The 19,505-nt window shown below is 32.8% G+C and overlaps 2 long non-coding RNA genes across 3 annotated transcripts in view; one reads left to right on the plus strand and one right to left on the minus strand.

Moving 5' to 3' along the window:
- The window catches only part of LOC123385059, a 156,896-nt gene extending 154,717 nt beyond the window's left edge, over positions 1 to 2,179 (minus strand). The window contains exon 1 of one of the 2 annotated variants that reach the window (XR_006597071.1): positions 2,020 to 2,179. This is a non-coding gene — a long non-coding RNA (uncharacterized LOC123385059). The remainder of the gene's footprint in view (positions 1 to 2,019) is intronic. The other variant, XR_006597072.1, reaches the window with a different exon arrangement.
- Positions 1 to 7,746, plus strand: part of LOC123385060 — an 11,982-nt gene extending 4,236 nt beyond the window's left edge. The window contains exons 2-3 of the long non-coding RNA XR_006597073.1: positions 6,208 to 6,300; positions 7,303 to 7,746. This is a non-coding gene — a long non-coding RNA (uncharacterized LOC123385060). The remainder of the gene's footprint in view (positions 1 to 6,207; positions 6,301 to 7,302) is intronic.
- Positions 7,747 to 19,505: the final 11,759 nt, after the last annotated feature.

Consider the following 19,505-nt stretch of genomic DNA (forward strand, 5'->3'; position numbering starts at 1 on the left):
CTTATTTATGCTGGAAACTTCTAGAATTTTTTCCATGCCGCTGGATTTTTTTTTTTAATTTAAAAAGGACATAGCTAAATAGAAATAATTTTGTATTAATCCAACTTGTTGGCTCTTTAAATCTGAATGTTTTGTTTTTAGTTCAGCTGTGGGAACTATATTTACTATTTCACTGATTCTATGTTTTTGTCAATGTTTTCACTTCTCTTTAGAATTCCAAGGAGGTGGATTGTTGAAATTTCTGGTTTCACTTACTCCATTTTTAATTTCTCTTTGTCATTTTCCATTCCCTTCTAGTTTTCTAATATATTCTCAGAAACTATCAGCTGATCTCCCAGCTCAAAAAATTAATGATATATTTTGTTAATTTCACTGCTAAATTCATTTAAGAGTTTTTAAAATTTTGCATTAAAATTCTTATTTTATACTCTTATCCCTTAGAAGGCAAAAAGTAAGCAACAAAAATACTTCTACTTTTCTAATAACTTTTAAAATTACTTTTAAGAAAACCTGAATTATAAAAATTGACTTAAAACTTAGTGTATGCTTGACCACACAACTAAAAAAGAAATTGAAGGGACTGTCAGAGTTTTCTTAATAAAAAGACCTCCAATACGAGTGGTTTTGTATGTATAAACTACATTTAAATTTACAAGTATAATCACACAGTTCTGTGCTATTCAAACTAATATGGTATGGAGGAAAAAAAAACCTCATTAAATTGTTATGAAGCATGCAACATCTGTTATTAAAAACTTATGGAAGATATAGGAAAATCTAAAGAATCTTATCTATGTGTAAAGATGCGCAATTTTTAGTAAAACACCAACAGCTCAAATACAGGAAGGATTGGAAATTCATGGACAAGTCTGTCTCCTCACTCTACAAATGTAGGAATGTTCAAAATTATGTTATGTCACTATCAATTTTCACATTAATAGCTTAAAGAAGAAAATTAATATGACCATATCAACACATTTATAAAATAACTGATACTTTTCAGTAGAATATTAAAATTTCTGAATAAATTATTATGAAAGTAACTTGTCTTAATACATTTACACAATAAGGAGAAACTACCAGGATTGATCAGCAAACATTAAACTAAGGAGGAAACTTACTGGGTTTAAACATGGCCCCCCCTAGCTTTAGTATTTCATGCAAATAATTTAACATTCTGCGCCTTAGCTCCTTCAGAGCATTCTTAAGAGAATTCAAGAAAGGTAATAAATGTAAAATGTTTGCAACACTCTGACATATAGTAGCACTATATGTGTATATAAAATAGTTTCAACTATTATTGACAAGACAAGCACATGTCTGTCAATTGATGTCTGTTATCAACATTCTCATCCAAATACTGAAGATTTTAGTTACTGTAATAGGATGAAGAAAATAGCAACATATACATACTTGAAAAGAATCATCTAAAGAACTATTCCAATTATTAAAATATATCTATGCAATAATTAGTTTCATGGTAAATATGTAGGGCAACATGACTTTTATGTCTGAATTAATCAGTTGAAAAATGTGATAAAATATCTTTCACTGAAGAAATATTTTTATAGTTTCCACATACACAAGTATAAGAAATGTACATGATCTACGACAAAAACCAGAAAAAATCGATATATAAAAAATACCTAAGTAAAAATATGCTGTTTGTACGTGAAATGAGTAAAGAAATTAAAGAGGTAACGTCTGTCAAAATTGATATGTACATTTAGCGCAATTCAAATCAGATTCTCAATTTGGAGGTCATAACAGGTTGTTTATAATTTTCACCTGATAAAATAGAAGATAAATCCGATATAACCAGAACAAAAAAAAAACATATCTAAGATCAATAGTTGTAGATGAGATTGTGCTCTTTTGAATCAGGGAATATTGTAGAGATTTGTGGATCCTGGAAATGAGCTCTAATATACATTAGGCAGGACTGAATAATCATTGTCAATTCTTTGAGCATAACACTGACACATTTGGGATCCCCACAATAAGAAATTAAACACTTACCTTCAAAATATGTAGTAAATCCTGAAGGCTAAGGATTCTAAATTTCAGACTTCAGACTGCACCAGAGTAATGGGGGTTATATATTCGCAGGGTTATCCCGAGACTTCCTGAGGGTGTGGTAACCTGCCTTCTAACTAGTCCTCCTGTGGTTTCCAATAAGCAGAATTGTGAACTTCTAATCTTAGCTCTCAAAGGTCATCAGTTAGGAGAATTACCTGAGAACTGGGAAAAAATCCAGATTTCCAGGTTCCTCCCTATAGATTCTGCCTCAACCGATCTGAGCAGGGAAATGGGACTCAAAAATTTAAAATAAGCATTTTAAGCTGAGCACTGAAGTCTAAGACAAACATAGGTTTATATTATCATTTGGCTAATAGTAATTTTAATTGTAAATTTTATCCCCCGGCTAAATATGATTGCGCTGTAGAGACGGAATTATCTCAGGGAAAGATTACAGGTGGGTTTAGCAGGCAATTCTAGTATGAGTCTAAGATTATTAGAAACAGGTGGTTTTATACAGATTGGCTTTAAGAGCATTGTTTAGGTAGAGTTATAGCCTTTGATAACTAATTAGGGCCACCAGTGTGAGAGAGGTGTCAGCTTGGCTACTGGTAATGAAGTCAGAAGAATAAGCAAGTTTGGAGAGGTTAAGATATATTTGTGTTAGGTTTATAAACTTTACCAGGTAGAGGTGGTCTAAAGTTCTCAGGAAATGTAATCCTTCTTTAAAAGGATAGAAATAACATTTGAAATGCTTGAAAGATTGCTGAAGAGGCAAACTTAGAGTTTTTGAAAATGTAAACATTTCAAGAAGCAACCACCACAGATTTATTAAGTGAATGAAAATGCAAAGTATTTAAAAATTAATTAAAATCATATTGTCTTAATACCTCGGGGAAAAGATAGACATGGCAGCCCTTTACTCCAATAATTTTTCTCACACATTGACAAAGAATATGCTGATTGTGCCAGTTCTCCATTTGTAGCACAAACCTCCATAATCTTTAACTCAACAATTCATCGTTTCTAAGTGTTATTCCTTCCCCAATAACAAGATTTGCAATCCAAATATAGGGTGCAAGCACTAAAATAACCTGTATATAACCCCAAACAGGTATTAAGCTACAAATTACATATGTCCAATATCAATCAATTTTAGCCCTTTGAAACATCCTTTAAAGCTACCAACTTTACTTTGGACCACTTTTCTTTTTTGTTCAAAAAAATCTTTAGTATGTAGGAAATCATTCTGTGAAATATGTGGGCTCCAAAAGAGCTCTCTGGGAGTCTCATTTTATAAATTGAATAATATTTTAAGTGAATAGAAAGCTTAAAGAAATTCCCCAGTGAATCAAGCTATAGCTGAAAGAGTTTTATAGTCCACTCCTTTTCATCTTTTTTTTTTTATGTTCTACTTTTCAAATTGGAGTTTCGTATATCATTGATTCACAAAAGCATAAAATCGGATCTTATTCCAATCTCTTACACAATGAAAAACTCACATCACCAAGAGACCTAAGTATCTATATTACACATCACTGTGGAAGTATACTTCATATAAAATAATTCACTTATTTTTCATTATTACCAATTATTTTTGCTTAACTTTAATAGTTATACTTAAAATTGCCTATCACTTTCTCATATAGTGTATCTTTAACTTTTATGCCACATGTTTTATTAAAACTCCTTGAATATCTCATAACTATCACCTTTAAAGCGTAGGAAGACTATTAAGAAACCAAATCTGATTGATCCTATCTTAGACACACCCATTTTCCATCAGAGGAAAATAGCCACCTTCAAAATTTATCCTGTCCTCACCAGCCCATCAGTGAGAACTAGACCTGATGGCACTGAGGGCTTTTCTTTTCATACTGTTAGTGTTAAGTCTACACTCTGCAAAAGTATGTAAGCACATTCTCCATTCAAAATTTTAACCATGGTAAATGAACAATCTGTTAGAGCCACCTTCTATCCTAGTCTATTGTTTTTAATCTGATGTCTCTCTGAAAATGGATCTTGGCCCCAATGGCTTAACTTCCTTTGAAGATAAACCTTACTTACACTAAATTTTAGTCACTTCTTATTTTCTGTGTCTACATCATCAGCAAAACTGCTCACTACATTAAATTTGTTTAATGTCAGACAAGTCAAGCAACAAGTTTAAGTTCACTATATTTCAGGCAATTTCATGTTGGGTTACTGATCATTCCTCAGGAAAAAAGTGAAAACCCTGCAAACATTTATTGTTCATAAACTCCCTACCGCTTGAATTGAACTATAATTCTATTTATATCATGTTCTGGCCTCATAATATCAGCATATTTTAAAACTGTTGGTGTAACTCAAAATCTTGATTAATGACTTCCTTTTTGCAATAAAATTCTCTGTAGGAAATAATAATTCATCTTATTTCATCATCTTATTAATAAGCCATTATTATTCATCTTTTGTAGTTGAGCTCATTGCTTAACTAGGAATTAAAAAAATACTTCCTTCTCATTAATTGTCTATCAGGTTGAAGTCATATATAATTTAATCCAATTCCTACCTTTCCTTTCCATAGAGAAGTCTTCCAATAACTTTGAATTTCTGAGTAAAACTGGAAAATGAAGTTCATTCATTTTCCTCAATTAACATAAAACAACAGCAAGAATTCTGTATAAGTAATTAGCAATTGTATTTCTTAGAGTATAAGTAGTTTGCCTCACTAGTTATTAAATAATTAAAATTAGAAGTGAGATATTTTTGTCCCAAAATACAGCCTTTTCCTTATTGTGGAACATTTAATTGAACTGATCTCATATTAAAGAAAAATTTTTAAACATGTCCAGACACAAGCAAAAACAAGAAGTTTATTAAACTTAGAACTTATGCTTGCAAAGAATATAGAAAAAGTTAATAATCAAAATTACTGACCTATATTTTAGTGATATGGCTAGTTAATCTTTGATTCATATAGGATTTATATAAACATGTTCTATGATCTCACTATTCAGTACAAATTGACTGAAAGTGTACAAACACCATTTGCTGTTTTCTTTGTCTAATGTTTATTATACTTTTAAAAAATACTTTGTTGTCCTGAGTGCATTTTTAACTTACCTAATGAGTTTTACATAATAAATACAAGATGTGTAATTTCTTCAGCAGAATAGTGATATGTATTTTTAAGTTGGATTTCTAAATGTTCTACATCCAGTTGTTACAGACCTTATTACATTTCTAAATCATATATATATGCAATTCTACAAAGTTCAAATAACTTTGAAGAAACATTGCTGTGCCAAATGAAAGATTATTTTATTAAAAATGAAATTAAGTTACCTTGAATATTACATGGGTATGGGAACGAAAATTTACTACTTGATTATAACCTTTTATCCATCACTTCCAACCCTATATAGTCCTTATGACATGCTGCTTTGATTTTGGAGACTTTTGTAATCAAAAGAGGCCAAATATAGAAATTCAGATTTTCCTACCTGTTCTTCACAGTACAGAATAAATAAAATAAAATAAATTGTTTAGCTAGATATCCAAATCACTACATCTGTAAGTTTGTACGGTTGTGTTGTTTGATATCTCCTTGCCTTCAGGCTCAGATAATAGAAATAATCATGCTTCCCAGGTTGGGGCATACTTGTTATCATTAGTTTATTCATGGGCCCTATCTTGCTTAATTATAAAAATATCCTGATCTTTAACACTTCCTATAACCTCAGATGTTACTACTCTGGCTTGAACTATCATCATTTTTGATATGAGTTAATGTGTTAGAGAGTCTCCCTTAGGGCACTGCGCTGGCCATGCTCTCTGACTGCAATGTTCTCCTACATGTCCTTGTGAATAATCCTCCAATTTCTTCAAGACTGCTTAAATATCTGGCTCTCAGTATCTAAAATGTAACCCTGTAGTCTATCTTTGCTAAACCCTTGAACCCCTTTCTCTTGCTTAGTTTTTTATATTATGACACTTTTCAATTTATATATAACTTATTCGTATTATATTTTTGGTTCATTATCTGTTGCTTTTCAGCCAATATTTCTATTTTTTTTCCAGTTATACTGAAGTTCCCAGAATAATGTTTGGCCTATAATAGAGTGAATGAATAAAGTTTTTACCTTATGCTAGACATGTATCTTTTCAAAACTTACAGAGGCAATTAATATTTTTTGCCTACAGATATGTCAGCATTGCACCATCAATGTAGTGAATAAAAACGATCAGGTTCCGCTGTTCTCATTCTGAAATACTTCTGTGATATCCCACTCCATGGTGAATAAATTTTTATATACTTCGACTTCTTACTTATTCTTTCTACCTGTTTGTTTTAGATAATGTCTGGTCCTCCTCCAATTACACTGTTTTACCTGCAGCCTTTTCAGATAGATGTTGCTTCTGCTGCCATAACTCACAAAATTTCCCATTATAATTATCCATCATCCTTGTCAGATTCTCACACAGAGTCAGATATGAGATCAGACTTTCCCCATTACATGTTGTGTCTTCCAGGCCATTGCTTTTCCAAAAACAAGAAAATTGCAGCTCCTGTAAGGTATACACTTTTATTGATGTAATGCTTATGTGGTAAATTGTATGTACCAAACATTATGGTCAGAATTGTGCATACAATATAATTAATGAAATCCATATATGCCATACTCCATTCTTCATTTCTTTACACCTCTTAAACCCCCAGTTATTTCCTCATTCTTTCAAGTTTTAATTTTTTCTACAACTTGTCATTATTCTAAGTGACCTTCAAAACCATACACAAATTACTGAATACCCAAATCCTGATTTTCCTTGTCTGTTTCTTCATTAACCTTTTTCTCTGCTCTACTCTAAATACCACTCCCATGGTCAACTCTAGGTCTTTCTCATCACATGAAATGATTCTGTACCTAATATCCTGTCTCCAGATCCGCTAAGAGATTACTTTCTCCTGACCGTCAAATACTTAGTTCAGACTTCCACATTTCCTCTGGAATATCCTCCAGATATCTGGTGCCATAGCCCTCCACATTTTATCAAATTGTGACATTTATCTCATAACATGAGGTTATTTAATATGTTTCATTTGCTTCACACACAAAAAAAGCTATCATCCTTTATCTCCCTATCAGCACCTCCTACTCTTATATTCCACCTATTCAGCATAGATTCTGCAATTCTTTATTTGAACCAACCTATAGTTAATATTCTTAGCTCATCCATTATTTGTATCACCCCAATTCTGCATAATTTCATGTTATCAAATCCCCTTCCTACATATAGGTAAATGAGAGCTGCTGAAGAAACATCATCATCATCATCATCAAAAATAACACTAGAATGCTTACCTGTATCACTTGCTATTTTAAGTGCTAACATATACCAACTTGATAATCCTCACATTCTCTATGAAGTAAGTACTCTCATTAATCCATAGTTTAAAAAATGAATCAATAGAGATAAGAATTTAAGTAATGTGACCAAAATTATATGGCCATTTGGTAGGCCCACCAGATTACAATCCAGGCAGCCTGGCTCCATTGCATTCTCTTAACTACCCTGCCACTTCCTACTAAGGAAAAAAAAAAATCATACACCCAGATTCACTGCGGATAACTGTAATTTTTATAATCCTTAATTTTAACTGGGTTTCTGACATGACACGTAATCCATCTCATTTTTTTTAATTGGAATTTGATATGGAAGAGCCAAACATTGAGAATTTGCTTTTCCATCAATATTCTTTTAAGCCTACTACGTGGGACTAGTTCTCTGGGTTGAAATTGTTCAAATCACACTCATACAATGAAAATCTTCTGGTAACTATAATTACAAGTAATAATTTAATTTTAGCAAATAATAATTCAGTATCATATAATGATAAAAATTCTGATATTCATTTTAAATTTGTCCCTGCCTCATTCCTAGCTTATTTCTAGATCAAGCCTGCTGTTAGAAATAAGAAAAATTTGGGCTCTTCTTTATTTCTCTTATTTTCTTCATTCTCTCTGGTTATAGATTTCCATTTGTGATTTGAAATAGTTCTTGCTCAAAAAAATGATGGAGAGAAAAAGCATAGTAGTAAAGAAAGAGCTTATTTACTTGTTAATATCACGATATGGCATTAATACCCTATTGATTTGAACGTGTTCAAAAGGCTGGATATCTTGAGGTGTTGTGTTGGTTTGTCAGAGATACCCTATCCCTGGATATTTTTAACATGCCTATCCTTAACATAAAAAGCCTCCTTTGGCTGCATTCTTCTAATTTACTTTTGGTATCTGGTTTTGTATTTTTGTTTTTGTTTTGTTTTGTTTTGTTTTTTTTTTTTTGGCTCACCTACACACTCTGTTGAGATCCCATTGCTTATTTAGAAAGCTTTCTCAGGCAAAATGGCTCCAGTGGCTCTATCATTCCCATTTGACTCATGTTTAATGTACACAAAATACATTTATTTCCTTTATATCAACAAGTTCTGGGACTGCAGGTCAATTTTAATGTAGACTCCTCTTTCTCTACCATGAAAGCAGCATGGCTAGAGGTCGTTCTCATAAATGATGAATGAATCAAACAATGGCTCCCATTGTCCCTCACTCTAGGAGATAAACATTAAGCTTTCCAAGTAATCTCCCTAAAGCTCTTATCTAATATTTTTTTAACTTTCATTCTTTTATATTTTAAGATGAGCTAAAGACCACAACATTAAAGAATTTCCCTTGCAGTACCTGGAGAAGTTTTCTAACTCCTTCAAATAGAATGACCTCTGTTATTTTGTACTTGGCCTTTTGCATCTTTAGCTAAAATAGACTCAGAAAGGTTGTTCTCATTTTGATATCTTTTTTCATACATTTCTTAAATAACATCTTAAAATTTTAAGGAACTATTTTTTTTTAAAAGCAACTTTGAGTCAAATTTTACATATCATAAAATTCATCCATTTCAAGTATACAATTTAGTAATTTTTAGTAACTTACTAAGTGGTTCACCATCACCATAAATCAGTTTTAGAACATTTTATTCCTCCAATAAATCCCTTTTGCCATTTTTAGTTAATTATTGTTCCTACTGGTAGCCCCAGGTGACCACTAATTTACTTAATGTCTATAAATTTGCTTTTTAGGTATTTCATATAAACTAATTATATAATATGTGGTCTATTATATCTGGCTTCTGGATTTTTAGGTTTATTCCATGAAATAGGATGCATAAATTTTTTTTGCTCTTCATTATTAAACAGCATTCCATATTAAAGATATATTTTAGCTGTCCATTCACCAATTGATGGACATTTGGCTTGTTTCTAAGTTTTTGTGACCATGAATCATTTTACTATGAATATCCCTATGTAAGTCTTTGAGCGGATATATTTTCTTCATTTCTCTTGTTTATGTACCTATGAGTAAAATATCTGGGTTGTATGGGAGTTTTACGTTTAACTTTTTGAGAACTTGCAAAACTACTTTCCAATATTTTCCCATTCAACAGGAATATATAAAGGTTCTTGTTTTTTCACAGCCTTGTCAACACTTGTCATTGTCTATGTTTATATTACAGCCATCCTAGAGGGTGTGAAGTGGTATCTCCTTGTGGTTTTGATCTGCATTTGCCTAATGACTAATGATGTTGAATATTATTTAATATGCTAATTAGACATGTGAGATGTAAGGGAGATGATTCATTTTCAAAAAATATCAAATAAAAGCTGTGCTTGCTGTCTAGTTAACAGTAGGCTTACACCTATTGGAAATATGTACAACCCTCCCACCCCCACCACAATGGAGTACCAAACCCTTGGACACTTCACTTCCTGGTTCTTCCCCTCTCCACTTCGTGGGCTTATTTTTGCAGGCTTTGCAATGAACATGCTCTAAAGAACAACGGGAGGAGGGGCGAAAGTCACTGAGTCATCTCAGAGAATAAACATTTGTTTCAATCAGATAACTTTTTGCCTTACATGGGCATAGTCAACATCCAAGTAAGCCAGTGAGGAAACAGGGGAGAGACTTACATTCTAGGAAGAAAATTATCTATTGTAAATCCCCTGAGGGTGCCTGTCTTTCAGACACCCACTCTTGCAAGAACTTTGATTAAAGCCTCGCTTCACTGTGCTCTGCATCTCTGCATCCTTCCTTTGATTGGGTTAGTGGGCTTATTCCTCAGAGACATTTGTGTATCTTTTTTTATGAAATATCTGTTAATATATTTGCCCAATTTCTACTGAGTTGTAGTCTTCTTGAGTTGTAACCATTTTTTGTATATTCTGGATACAAATATTTTACCAGGTATCTGCTCAGTTTGTTGCTTGTCTTCAGCTGTTTTAAACTTTGCTATGATATGCAAAGCTTTAATCCTACCATCCACTTTATCTTCCCATCATGCTGAGAAAAATCAGTTTTCGTTTTCCAAAGATTCTACATGCCATCAAATGATAGCACTAATTTATCTTAATACCAATGCACTGACACACATAATTGCATTTTCATCTATGGTTTCCAAGTTCTTCCTGTTACAAGGTATTGATTCTTCTCCTTAGTTTCCAGTTTATGCTTTGAATCTTACTCCTTCCTGCTCTCTCCCTACCTAAATCTATTTATTGGTCCCCTTTCATCTCCTGTTTTTTCAAGTTTTCTGATCTATCTAACTTCTTCCAATTAGAGTTCATATATGTTTAATCCTCTCCTATAATTTTTTAAAACTAAATATCCTCCTATAAACAAAGCTGTCTTTTTTCCTTTCATAATAAAATTCCTTTTATTATTTTTTATAATCCCATCGCCAGTTACTCAGCTTTCATTATATCTTCAACTGAATGCTGTTAGTTCTACTATAATAGCAAAATGTCTCTCCATAGTCACTAATACTCTTTTATATCAATAAAACAATACATTGAGGCACCTGGGTGGCTCAGTTGGTTAAGCGTCTGACTTCAGCTCAGGTCACGATCTCATGGTTTGTGAATTTGAACTCCGAGTCGGGCTCTGTGCTGACAGCTCAGATCCTGGAGTCTGTTTCAGATTCTGTGTCTCCCTCTCTCTCTCTCTCCCCCTCCCTCACTCGCACTCTCTCTCTCTCTCTCTTAAAAATAAACATTGAAAAAATTAATAAAACAATAGATGATTTTTATTTTATTTGGCCTTTATCAATACGTGACAATATTGAATTATCTCATTTCCTTTAGTTTTCAGGATATTACATGCTTCTAAGTCCCTTCTTCTGTCTCTGCCCTTCTGTTTCTGTATGAAATTCTTTCCAAGCTCACCACATCAAATTGGTATTGTTTATAATATTGTTCCATTTCTTCTTAGTGTACACACTCTTCAATTACATGGTTTCAATAATATATGTTCTGGAGTCGATCATATCTGTATTTTTAATACAAATCTCTTTACCACGCTCTAGTAAACTTTACAGTCAACTACTCATATCTACTTTGATGTCAATTAATCATCCCCAATTTATCATTTATCCAAAAGAAAGGACTACACTCAGAAATTCCCTCCTTTTTCTATACTAGATATGGATGACCTCACCATCCATATAACAATGGATAACATCATCATCCATAGTTTGCCCTCCTTTTCCTATATCAGATATGGATAACATCACCATCTATATAACAATGGTAACAGCACCATCTATATTTTGCCGTTAGTAGAAACTTGGGGATCAGAGCCTTCTAAAAATTTAATCACTTCAATATAAATGAGTAAAATTGTCAAAGGTAAAAAAGAATGCACATTTCCAATAAGCATATGAAACACATTTAATTTCACTGGCAATCAAGATGCTAATTAAAACAATATAAGATGTTACTTATTTCAACATTGTAATTTTGATTGGCAAAATTTTTAAAGAATTTTAAATTCATATGGTTATTGCTTCACATATATATATCTTCTTATGATATTAGTAGTAGTACAAATGATAATCCTTTCTAGGGAACAATTTTGCAAAATGTTTTTTGATCCATGCCATCTATATTTGAACATGAGGCTAAAACTATCAGTGATAAAAAATGTTTCTATTATAATAAACCTACTCATCAAACAATTATTAAGTTAGACCTAACCATACTCTAGTTACTAGATAAATGTGTAGTTAGTATTTACTGAAGATGGCTTAAATGTTGATGCATTCACTAAGTCAGTATATTAAAAATCCAACATAATTACCTTTCTGGCAATATTAGATACTTGAATTATAACATTGTTCAACACGAAAATATTATACTACATTTTTAGAAATATGTAATAGTTCAAATCCCAGAAAGAACCAGATAGTGCACACAAATGAAATAATAAATAAAATTGAGGGGCACCTGGGTGGCTCAGTAGATTAAGCATCTGCTCCCTGATTTCACTTCGCATGATCTCACAGTTTGTGGGTTCGAACTCTACACCAGGCTCCACACTGACAGAGTGGAGATTGCTTGGGACTCTGTCTCCTTATCTCTCTGCTTCTCCTGTGCACTCTTCTCTCCCTCAAAATAAATAAACTTTAAAATAAATAAATAGTAAATGAATGAATGAATGAATGAATAAATAAATACAATTGAGTAAGGTGACCACAAAAATATGGGACTGGTGAAGAAAAACAAGGAAGGAGAGGTGCCTGAGTGTCTCAGCAGGTTAAGCATCCAAACCTTGGGTTCAACTCAGGTCATGATTTCATGGTCTGTGAGTCTGAGTTCTACATTGGCCTCTGCGCTGACAGTGTGGAGCCTGCTTGGGATTCTCTCTCTCCCTCTCTCTGTACCTCTCCCCTGTTCCCACTTTCTCCCTTTCTCAAAATAAATAAACTTAAAAAAAAAAGGAAACCAAGCAAGATGTGGTGAGGCCTCCAGTCTACCCCCAAAGAGGGAAGAGTGGCATCAGGTCTAGTATTCAAGGGATCAAGAGGATAGAGGGGTTGCCAGAACCTGAAGATTACTGTTAACAGGGGAACTTGACAGGAGCTGGGCCTTCAGCTGGGAACACAGCCATAGTCAATTGACATGAAAGGAGCCAGAAAGGATGGATTACCTTGTGGTCACCCACCCACTAATTTCCTCTCCAATATACCTGAACCCAGTGGGAAGTCAAAGAATAAGAGAGCCTGTTGACTTAGTCCATGAACTTCAGTCTCCTCAGGCACAGAACAAGATAGATAAAGGTACAGATTTTGGAGATAAAGGGACAGTATTGCTGACATAAATATTTTTAAAATATCAAACATAAGTTAACTTTTTATTTCTATAATTTTTAATATTTATTTATTTATTTATTTATTTTTTATATGAAATTTATTGTCAAATTGGTTTCCATACAACACCCAGTGCTCATCCCAACAGGTGCCCTCCTCAATGCCTATCATCCACTTTCCCCCTCCCTCCTACCCCCCATCAACACTCAGTTTATTCTCAGTATTTAAGAGTCTCTTATGGTTTGGCTCCCTCCCTGTCTGTAACTCCCCCACCCCCCCAGCCCTTCTCCTCCCCCCTGGTCTTCTGTTGAGTTTCTCAGGATCCACATATGAGTGAAAACGTATGGTATCTCTTTGTCTGCCTGACTTATTTCACTTAGCATAACACTCTCCAGTTCTATCCACGTTGCTACAAATGGCCAGATTTCATTCTTTCTCATTGCCGAGTAGTATTCCATTGTATATATAAACCACATCTTCTTTATCCATTTGTCAGTTGATGAACATTTAGGTTCTTTCTATAATTTGGATATTGTTGAAAGTGCTGCTATAAACATTGGGGTACAAGTGCCCCTATGCATCAGCAATCCTGTATCCCTTGGGTAAATTCCTAGCAGTGCTATTGCTGAGTCATAGGGTAGACCTATTTTTAATTTTTTGAGGAAGCTCCACACTGTTTTCCAGAGCGGCTAAGAGAGAGAGAAACAAAGATTGAGCAGGGAAGGGGTAGAGTGAGAGGGAGATACAAAATCCAAAGCAGGCTCCAGGTTCTGAGCTGTCAGCACAGAGCCTGATGTGGGGCTCAAACCCACGAACTATGAGATCATGACCTGAGCCGAAGTAAGACGCTTAATCAACTGAGCCACCTAGGTGCCCCTGAGTAAATGCTTTTTTTTAAGTTTCAAATACTGCATTTGTAGAACAAATTCAATTGGGAAAATGCTATTGGGTGCTAAGAGACACCAATTTTCTGGTCTGAGAGTAAAATTTTCCTGTATGAAAGTCTTTTGCTAATCATAAAAAATTTTTAACAGTATTGTTTCCACCATATTGAGGCAGAGATTAGAAGTCTTATGTGATAATACTTTATTGTTGTTGTTCACTTTCATGGTAATATATACCTATATATACCTATCTCAGTTGATTAAATAATTACTTTTTAAAAAAAATTACTCTTAGGAAATTAATAGTGAATGTAAATAAATGATTATGTGAAATTTTTGTGTGGTATTTTTATGTGATATTTTTATTCCTTTCTGCTCTGCCCCTTACCGTCTTTTCTAATTCCAAATATATATTGCAGCTATGATACAAGGCAAAAATGTCAGGATGCAAAGTGAAAATATTGCATATTTGTTATGGATAATCCTAATAAGCAAAAAATAGCAGTGCTTTATTTGTTGTTATACAGATATTAGATATTATGTAGATACAGAAATCTCTTTAGTAGCTGTGTGATAAGCAGCCACAATTCAACTCTCTCATACACACAAAAATTTAATACCAGAATAATTAGCATGAAATATTTAATATATTATAATCTTTCATCTGTTTCCATGATACCAAAATAATACAATCAAGCTGATTACAATAGCCTATTTAAATTGAATTTTGTATCTTGTTATTGACATATTCAATTATAGGTATTATCTTTGCTCAATGCCAAGGTTCAAATGCTTTATTAGAAAAAGAGATGATAAGGTTTCCAGGAATACTAGCTAAATAGTGTACATATTTATTACTGAATAGCTTATCAAACATGGAGGGATTTAGCACAATTACAAATTTGACCCAAGATAATTCACATTGAATTTAAATCACAAAAGTTCTAATCCATCAGAGACTATAGAAGAAAAAAAAGGAAGTAAAATCAAGTTTTTGAAAAGAAATGAATTCAATCTTCAGGAGAATTTTATTGAGTACATGCTTTCTGAAATGAAGTAGATATTATAAAGAAACGTGGTTGTCAAACACTTTTTTGAAGAACTGAAAGTATACAGAAAATACAGAATTGTGGTGCTATATGAAACTAATTACAGTAATGTATTGAGCAATGATACAATGCCAAATGAAAATATCAATTAATATCCTTCCTTCTTTGCTTTTCTACCACCTTTCTGGTATTTTACTCAGTCTGTTTTTACTATACACAAGTACCAAATTAATGTTCACAATGAATTCTATTATGCCTTGTTTCTTCTGAAAATTATGAATAAAATCCAGTTGGTCAGCGTATCAAACCAGCTGAAATTGATCATTGCAAATTTAACTCAGTGTCCTCTCCAAAATTAGCTGATTAGCCATGCTGATCTTACATGCATGTAACATTCACACTATGCATCCTCTTCCTTGGTTGTCTGTGAGGGGGTGCTTAGCAACAAATGCAAGGCAGGGTTGGTACATTACACGTTTAGACAACTGATATACAGGTAGATTATACTATGATATATACTGAAATATCGATTTTAGTTTATTCACTTGAATTAATATGTTACTGAAAAGATGAATGCTATAAAATATTACATCAATTAAGGAATATGAAACTATTATTTGTTCTCTCAGTGACTCCAGACAAAGGCCAAAGAACTTCTGTTGGAAAATGAAGTTGATACTCATTTCACCAAAAGTGATAGCAGACCACTGGTATCAGGAAATATCTAGGAAGCTGGTAAAAGGGGATTATAGAACTTGGTCATGTGTTAAGTCTCTTGGAGAGGGTCTTGCTTGCTTTGTTCATATGAAGTTTTATTTGATATTATCTCATGGAAAAAAATATATTTTCTTGTTTCCTCAGGAAAGCCTACTCTAGCACATACTCTAGCCTACTTTAGATTTTTGCTGATATCACTACTGATTTTGGATTTCAATGGTCAATTGATTTATTTTGAAGGGAGACATGTTTCAGGTTATGCAAATAAAATTGAACCGTACATGAAAATCAAATTATAGATATGTCAAAAAATTAAGATTTTTATTTGTAAATATTTACTTTAAGCAATGCAGCTACTATTATAAAATGCCAACAATGGAAAAAATGAAATTACTATTTTGTACTATTTTGTTGTCACTATTCTTTATATTTCCTACATATAGGCTTTCATGAAGGCATTTATGGAATGATACATTTTGTTAAATTATAAATCATCAGGGAAACTTCCCAAAATTAAAAGCTGGTTGTATCAGTTAGCATTTCTTTCATTGGAAATAACAGAAAATTACAATGTAGTTTAAACAATAATGGATTTATTTATCTCAATAACAAGAATTTCAAAGGGAAGCAGGCCCAGGTCCAGTTAGCAGAACAGTGATGTCATAATTGAACCCAGATCCTTCTCTCGTTTTGCCCTTCCATTCCTGATAAGTGATTTATTTCAAGATGGCTATTTTATCTCTAGGTTTCATGTCTATGTTCCAGGAAAGATTAAAGTCTAAGGGTCCAAGCCATCACTTTATTGAGTTTTGACTTTTTATTAAAAGAAAGGGGGAGTGGTTCACTTGGTTAAACGTCCAGCTTTGGTTCTAGTCATACTGCCAGGCAATCTAAATAGGTGAACATTGGGGCGCCTGGGTGACTCAGTCGGTTGAGCATCCTACCTCAGCTCAGGTCATGATCTCACGGTCCGTGAGTTCCAACCCCGCGTCAGGCTCTGTGCTGACAGCTCAGAGCCTGGAGCCTGCTTCAGATTCTGTGTCTCCCTCTCTCTCTGATCCTCCCCCGTTCATGCTCTGTCTCTCTCTGTCTCAAAAATAAATAAACATTAAAAAAAATTTTTTTAAAGGTGAATATTATATCATTCTTATTTTTATAGTAAAGTCGAAAGAACAAGTAAGTTGTCATTGACATTTAGGAGATATACTATAGTGGCTGCAACACTGAAATATATACATACACACAAAAAATTTCTTTATGATTTGTTTTTTAATAAAAAAATACTTCTGAAATCCTATGAATAAGAAATATGGTTACAAATATGATTTTAACATATATCTAAAGCTATATTAATACATATTTATGTATATAGGCAAATATTTGCAAACAAAAAAGCATTATGTATTGAAATAAGTTATTTAAAAATTAAAGAACATATCTGTAAAAATTAATAATGACATCATTCCTTTCAAAGCTAAATTGAGAAAAATGTAACTTTTATATTCCTAAGCAATGCTTCATGACTCAGTGTGTGAAATCTAGTACATGTTATTTTAAATGAAGCAAGTGATACTCATAAATAAGTGGGTAAGTTTTAAAGTTACATTGAAATTTAAAACCTGAGAGAATAATTGCAAAATTGGATTTCCAAAAGAAAATTAAATGCAGTTCCATTTACCTTGTTCTGCACTGTATTTCCCTAGGCTCCATTTTTGTTATAGTTTGATAACTCATCTAGAAGTAGAAAAGATTGAACCAGACTCCTTATTGGTAAAAATAGCAGATTTGTGTTGTTGATATTCATTATCCACTATGGCGATGATCAAATGTCCTTCTCTGATCCCAGCGCAGGCTTTATATGCACAGTCTTATATAGCCTACCAAGAATTTACCTATTGTACGCTAATGCATCTGCCTTGCATATATTAACTCTTCCCTATTTCCTACTTAGTTCTCATGTAATTATACCTCTGCATGGAATTGAAGAGATGACTGTGCTGTATAAGGAAAATGAAATTTTATTTGCCATCCTTCCCAACCTTGAAAATCCATTCACATAGAAATGTTGCATTCATATTCTCATTGATACAGAGATAAGGGTTTGTAAAGATTAAGATGTTTTAATTTAATCTAGCTTCATCTGTTTCGTATTTATCGTGGAAGCATCCAATATTCTGTCCTTATGTTGCCTGTCTTACTTGAATTTTATTGGTGTTAGATACTTCTTCATTTCTTCATTTCCATTCCCATTTTTTTTTATTATTGGGAATTAAGAAAAGCTGGTTTGAATATGAAAGCTCTAATCAATACTTTAAAAAGGAAAGTCATGACAGTTAACTGGGTTATGGAAAAATGAGTTGAAATTAATGTGAAGGAAAACAAAAACAAAGATGAATTTATTAAAACTGAGAAAATTATGAAACTACAACTAAAAATAATCAAATCCATAGATATTAAACAAGGAAATAGGCCTAAATGCATTTCAAATGGGAAATGAGAGTTTGAAAAAAAAGTATAAATATTCAGTCTTTTTCATAGCTAATAACTAGATTAGTTATGGGCATCTTCAAGAAATTCCCAGCAAGTTTGTATTGAAAGTTGCTATTATTAAAGGGTACTCTCTTTGGACTTACTAGCCTTCCCTGACCTGCAACAGACTACATATTGACTTTCAAGTCACCATGAAAGATATAATGATCCAAGATTTTCTAGATTTAGTTATTTCAATACCTTAAAAATCAATACAGACACAAAGAAAAAAGTAAAAAAAAAAAAAAAGAGAGAGAGAGAAGAGGAAAATATTACCAAAGGATCATTTATTTAGTTTACATTGAAATGTATAAAGTAGAAATAACAAATTCTTTGTGAATTCCTAAACTTCTTTATGTCTCATTTAATAAACGGTCTTTGGGGATACATTTTAAGATAATCATTTGTTTGAAAGCATTAAAAAATTGTTTAAATATATTTTGGTGAATGCTTCTCAAATTGGCACTGCTAAGAAATGTCTAAAACAGAGATAAGTTTTGAGGCGGGTGTAGTAGTACAGAAAAGCAAGTCACATCAATAATATAAGGCTTTACTTATTAATTTAAAGGGCATTAGAATGCCCTAACTTGCAGTAAGTGACACAGATAACAACCATATACAATACACACATGCTTATTAATCGGCATGTAGACTATGATGTGTTTCTTCTAAACCAAAGGCACTAGATGAGGCAAGATGAAATAAAAATGTTTTCTACTCTTAAAAACTTCTAATGAAAAGACACTGAAGGAGATAAAATAAAAATAACAGATGAGACTCCTTTGCCATATTTAGTTATGCACTTTGGATAGTCTTGCCATGTCATTTTTGGCAATGATGGAGAATGCTAATAGGAAAAAATTAAGACAGCACCAATTATTTTGAGGGCATGCAGTTAGGTACACAGCAACTAACCTGAAGCTTTGTGGATTCCAGATGGGACAAGTAATCAGATTACTTGTGGGTGTTTTAATGGTACCCAGAGGGTATCATAAAATCACTCACCATATGTTTAATATCCATACAGCTCTGTTTCTTTGAACTGCTACTTTAATCTTTCTTTTTATTTACTTTTTATTGCCATCCACTTAAATTGATGCCTTTTCTTATCCACAGATAAACTTAC

The sequence above is a fragment of the Felis catus genome, chromosome B1 (assembly GCF_018350175.1).
Source record: "Felis catus isolate Fca126 chromosome B1, F.catus_Fca126_mat1.0, whole genome shotgun sequence".
Classification (NCBI taxonomy): domain Eukaryota; kingdom Metazoa; phylum Chordata; class Mammalia; order Carnivora; family Felidae; genus Felis; species Felis catus.